The following is a 6,413-nucleotide window of genomic DNA, read 5'->3' as shown; positions in this document are numbered from 1 at the left end:
CCCGAGCTGCCGGGCTCAGATGTCGGGGGGAATCCGCCGGTCAGTTTGTCGGCTGCAGGCAGCTCCTCCTTAACAGAAGGAGGAGGCCTGCAGTTCCCCAGCCTGCCGCACCGCATCGGGTGCCGCAGCGGGGGATTAGCGCCGGGAAAACCCAATTGAACGCCCGTTTTGAGGCGCTAAAAACCCTCCTTTAGCGCCCGCCGCCGTCTGGGCCCAGCGCAACCGAATTTTCGGCGGGCGCTGCCGCATTTAACGCTGGCGCAAAATTTCTGGCGCTACAGCCCTGGCGAACCCCACAACCCAATTTTCTAGGCCATAAAGCGGTTCTTCTGTCTGTCATTCCATCTGTCTGTCTGTCTGTCTGTCTGTATTGAATAAACTCGAAAGTTATAGAGTGTACCTACACGTGTGTTACATCAAAAGAAAGCTTACGATTCCAGAACCGTCATAAGCGTATTTACGTTTCGGCCACGCAAACATTGCACCCGCGGTATCCAAAAAACGTTCAACATTCCGCTCATTATCCGCTTATTAGCATCGAGTGACGTCGAGGTTGACCAATCCTACGGTCGAGTGACCCGACGGTCGACCAATCGCTGCGTGGCGGGGGCGGGTTCCTGGCGCTTGCGGGCGAGCCCTCCTAGAGTCGAGTGACGGGACGATTGACCAATCCTACGATTCACGTGACCTGACGGTCCACCAATCGGTGCGTGTGTGGGCGGGCCTTATCGTTCTGAACCGAGGTGAGTCGCCGCCATCTTGATTCCAAACTTTTCATTTCTTTTTCCCGCTTTCTGCGTGTTTCTTTTCAAATCTACATTTCCAGCAAAAAAAAGTTGCTTTTGAAACACAAATTGTTTTTAAAAAAAGTTAATTAATTTGTAAATCTTTTCTGTAACATCTAGAATTTTCCTACCTTTAACCGTTTTTCCAGGCCTGTAAGCCTGGGGCCTCTGTTGCCCAGCCACAACCCGAGCTAGGCACCTCCCGTCACGCTGAACAAGCGGCTCACGATCTCTGCCATCTTTGTGAAGGCTGGAGGGGGGTGGGCCTGAGCCGAGCGTCGCCACCGCTGCCATGTTAGTAAAGGCGGGTGGGGCAGGAGTCAGCGCGCAGCGACTTGAGTCCGGCCGGGACTCACGCGGTAGGTTGTGCGGCGGCGTCTCGCTCTCTGCTCTTGAAGCCGGCTCGGGTGGGGGGCTGGGCTCGGGAGATCGGGCCTCCGGTGATCGGAGGGGGGGACGAGCCCTCGGGAGATCGGGGGGGGGGGCGGGGCTCGGGAGATCGGGCCTCGGGAGATCGGCGCTCGGGAGATCAGGGGCGGGGCGCGGGGCTCGGGAGATTGGGCCTCGTGAGATCGGGCCTTGGGAGGGCAGGGCTTGGGACATCGGAGGCGGGGCTCGGGGACTCACCCCCTCCCCCCCTCCCTCCCCTCCCCCCTCCCCTCCTCTTCCCACCCTCCCCCTCCCCCCTCCCCTTCCCCCCCTCCCCTCCCCCTCCCCTCCCCCTCCCTCCCCCTCCCCTCCCCTCCCCCTCTCCCCCTCCCCCCTCCCCTCCCCTCACCCCCTCCCCCTCCCCCTCCCCCTCACCCCCTCCCCTCCCCCCTCCTCCCCTCCCCCTCCCCACCCCTCCCTCCTCCCCCTCCCCCTCCCCCCCCACTCCCCCCTCCCCCCCTCCCCTCCCCCCTCCCTCCCCTCCCCTCCCCTCCTCTCCCTCCTCCCCTCCTCCCCCCTCCCCTCCCCCTCCCCTCCCCCTCCCCTCCCCTTCCCCCCTCTTCCCCCTCCCCTCCCCCCACTTTCCCCCCCACTTCCCCCCAGTTGCTCTCTCTCTTCCCCCCAGTCGCTCTCTCTCTTCCCCCCAGTCACTCTCTCTCTTCCCCCCAGTCGCTCTCTCTCTTCCCCCCAGTCGCTCTCCTCTTTTCCCTCCAGTCGCTCTCTCTCTTCCCCCCCATTCGCACTCTCTCTCTTCCCCCCCAGTCGCGCTCTCTCTCTCTCTCTCTCCAACAACAACATGCCCCTCGAAAAAGCCTCGGCACCGCCGGGCACTCCAGCTAATCTATTATATCTTGATATGTTTCACAACACCAAAATAGTTTCCTATTTTTATTATATGCCCACTGTACTTTTTTCATTTCCCTTCTGTTCCATAAAAATTATCTTTCCTCGCCATTCCTTTAGGTTCCCTCCCTGAACACTTTGTCCCAGTTTTGACAGAGATGAAGTGTAAGTGATCTGTTCTCAAAGCACTGCCATTGCATCCTTTAAGCCAGCCACTGGGATTCGCACAAAAGCACTGACTTGGCATCTGAATTACTTCTCTCTCTCCCCTTTTCATGTCACCAAGTATGAGAAAGCCAAGCTCCAGCAGATCAGTTTGAAAGCTTATACTAAACTTTAATAATGTTTGCACACGAGGCCAGTAATGTGATATACTTTTGCGTGTTAAATTAAACTCCTTTGTCTAAGGAGTAAGAGGTGAGGACAGTTTCCTTTTATGAAAATCGTGTGCTTTTAAACTCACTTATTGAAATCATGGGCCAGAACCCTCCCGCCATAGGACTAACCGCCCTAATGGCTGGTTCAAAGATGGTTACGGTCACGGAATGAGCGTTAATCACGGCCATAAATCCTTACACCACTTCATACAGTTCCCCAAAGGGAACAGTGTGAAGACACGTATGACGACGACATTGCTAAATAAATAAATGGAATTAAAAAAATTCTTTTAGGGCTTTTAAAAGTCTTTAAATTGCTTTAATTCTCTTTAAAACTACTTCAGATTACTCAAAATAATGTAAACATTTAAAAAAGTTTATAAAAGTTACCAAAATCTTCAAGAAACTTCCAAAAACCTATTTAAACTGCTGCTTTGCATGTAAAAAAGCAAAGCAGCTTGACAGAAACATTGGGGGCGTGTCCAGTGAAACTGAGACCTCAAGGGGCGTGTCTCACTTACACTGCACGCTCCTGACTCCGCGCTGGCTGCACTCCTGGGCGGCGTGACGTCATACGCTGCCCGGGATTCTTCTTTCAGTTTCTGCAAGTGCAGGCGTCCCTAGAGCTGATCGGCAGGAGCGCGGGGTAAGTGCAAATATGGGGCTTGCACGCGCTGCAAGCCCCGTTCTGGAATTTCTGGCCCCATATGTTCATTATAAGTTATTGTAAGAGAATGAATAAAGAAGACAAATCACATAATGGGGTTGGTAAGTATTATTGTGAAGACAGATCCTGACTATTATAAATACTGCAAAATTCTTACAGCTCTGTCATTGAAATGAATGCATTACTTCAAGGAGAAATATTTCCTCTGTGTTTTACGTGTAGCAAAATCATAAAAACATTATAAAGAGCAGGTTTATGATTCTGCTTGATCTAGAACAGAGAGAATGTCTTCCCCCAAAATAATTGAGTTAAATTTTAGATTTTATAAACTACTTTTAAATAAGGCAAAATTCAAATGGGTATAAATATTGTTGGTATTAGGAAATCTGTCGGTCAATGATTTGAGGGGGTTCCCAACATGTACACGTTGACTTTGTACCATTTTACATGACATTATATAAACATGGCAGTTCCAAGTCATTTTTAACGGTGGTGTCAACACTCAAATAAACCATGTGGCACATCTAAGCCTTTAATACATTTTAGCAGGGGTTGGATCATTTACATACTGTATAATGTTTCTGGGTATTACAAACTTATTATTGAATGACATAACCCGAAATCAGCTGTAATATTTTACCACAATGCATCACTGATTCATATTTTAATGTTACTTGAGTGTTTGTTACACACACTTAAGAAGCCTTATGAGCCTGAATTTCTGCCCATTCATACTCAGTGGATGGAAAATCCATGATCTTGCGCGGAATGTGGTAGTGCAGTACACTGGAATACCAATTCCTCACAAGCTGAGATCCTGATAATAACTGCTGCTGTAGTCTGGGAGATGCCTCGATGTCTCCCAACAGGCAAGAAGAGAAAATCAGAAAAAGAAATCTGATGGTTCCACAGTCAGCTGTGGAGCAACACTGGAAAAATGGCATAAATGCTGCTTACACCATTTCTTCCGGGGTTTTCGGACTCTTCAACCAAATTTACGGCAGGCAAGCGGGAGGACCCCTATGGAAATTCACCCCCAAACTCCTTCCCTGCTGTGAAGGTCCTCATCTTGGATAGTATTAAACCAGTTCGTAATGGGCATGAGCCAGAAGTGCACAATTGACCATAACTTAGCAGTAGATTGGCAGTCTCACTCAGAGAGGCTGTCGCGTGACTGGGTAAATTCACACGGATGAAATAAATAGTTTTCTAATGTTAGAGTTAAGGTACATTGTTGAGCAGAGTAAAATGAATTATATTCTACCCCGGACTTGATTATACATGGTACGAGAAGTGGGGAAAATATGCTGTTCTTCACAAAAAAAATCGGCGAAGCAAAATTCATAAAATATATATAACAGAATAATGTTTCTAAGCTAAATTTGTTAGTCTAATTTCTTGCATTAAGTCTACATGATTGATTATTTAGCAGTCTAATTTGAACAGCAACACGGGGCTTGATTTGTAAAACATCTGTGACTCCACAAGGCCATTTGCACAATACGTGTATTTAGTGCAACATCCATGTGTATGTGCAGCTGTGGCATTTTTCTAAAAGTAATGATTGAGGATCCATAAAGATCTTGTGGAATTTGCCAGTCAAGAAATGGAATGGAGAAAAATGCATTAAAAATCTAATTTTCAAAATTCATACACCCCTACCCCCTTGTGACTTATGGTGTTCAGTAAGAAGTTTCACAAATCATTTCATTGTTGGTCTGATTTTAGAGATAAAGATTTAAAAAAATACTGCCTGTAGCCTTATTGCTTCTGTTCTGGATTACAAATTTCAGCAATAATTTTTAAATTGTCACACTAAGACCTGTTCCAGCTGCAGGTGGTGCTTGAAATGACATGTGTTTCAACATTATACTATTATTTGTATAAAATATTTCAACAGGGAGATAGAAATTCAAGGCTCGTGTAATGGCACTTTGAAGAATAAGCTCTGTAATGAATATTTAATGAAAACGTGTTCTAAACTTGTGCTGTGTATTGTACACATTTTGGAAATCCATCCTCGAATTTTAAAATAATGGAAACAATTACTATATTTATTTGGTGGACGGGTTATAATGTACTCAAAGCTTTGTGTATCTATTCTTAGCATTACTATTCAATATTATTTTAGTTTAACAATTAGGCAATTTACAATATTATGGCAAAAATTTTCACTGTTTGCAAAATTGTAAGCGCATTCTTTAATATAGGCACTTATGATTTCACATTAAATAGTGAAAATCTTCCCCCAATTATAGTTAAGCAGCAAAACCAGCTAGAGTGAAATTTAATGGGTGATTTTCAACTTCCATGCACTGGCAGCAGGGGTGTGTTGGGGGCAAGCGCAGATCATCAGACATTGAGGCTGAGCACCGAAAATGCACCAGAACTTTTTCGACCTACTTTTGATTTCCTTTTGTTTCATTTATTGGGTGTAATTTTTGCATCCTACTTTAATTTTGCCTTTTTATTTACATTTCCTCTTATTAATTACCAAGCTTTAAAAGGGAGTTACGCAGTGATTTGTAACAACCCCAGTATTTTTTTATTCGTTTATGGGATGTGGGCATCGCTGGCAAGGTCAACATTTATTGCCCATCCCTAATTGCCCTTGAGAAGGTGGTGGTGAGCCGCCTTCTTGAACCGCTGCAGTTCGTGTGGTGAAGGTACTCCCACAGTGCTGTTAGGGAGGGAGTTCCAGGATTTTGACCCAGTGACGATGAAGGATTGGCGATATACTTCTAAGTCAGGATGCTGTGTGACTTGGAGGGGAACTTGGGGGTGGTCGTGTTCTCATGTGCCTGCTGCCCTTGTCCTTCTAGGTGGAAGAGGTCGTGGGTTTGGGAGGTGCAGCCGAAGAAGTCTTGGTGAGTTGCTGCAGTGCATCTTGTAGATGGTACACACTGCAGCTACGGTATGCCGGTGGTGGAGGGAGTGAATGTTTCAGGTGGTGGATGGGGTGCCAATCAAGCGGGCAGCTTTGTCCTGGATGGAGTCGAGCTTCTTGAGTGTTGTTGGAGCTGCACTCATCCAGGCAAGTGGAGAGTATTCCATCACACTCCTTACTTGTGCCTTGTAGATGATGGAAAGGCTTTGGGGAGTCAGGAAGTGAGACACTTGCTGCAGAATACCAAGCCTCTGTCCTGCTCTTGTTGCCACAGTATTTATGTGGCTGATCCAGTTAAGTTTCTGGTCAATGGTGACCTCCGGGATGTTGATGGTTGGGGATTCAATGATGGTAATGCCGTTGAATGTCAAGGGGTGATGGTGGTTAGGCTCTCGTTTGTTGGAGATAGTCATTGCCTGGCACTT

The sequence above is a fragment of the Somniosus microcephalus genome, chromosome 8 (genome assembly GCF_052327205.1).
Source record: "Somniosus microcephalus isolate GS21.2 chromosome 8, FLI_Smic_1.0, whole genome shotgun sequence".
NCBI classification, from domain to species: Eukaryota; Metazoa; Chordata; class Chondrichthyes; order Squaliformes; family Somniosidae; genus Somniosus; species Somniosus microcephalus.
Note: the sequence above shows the minus strand (reverse complement) of the source record.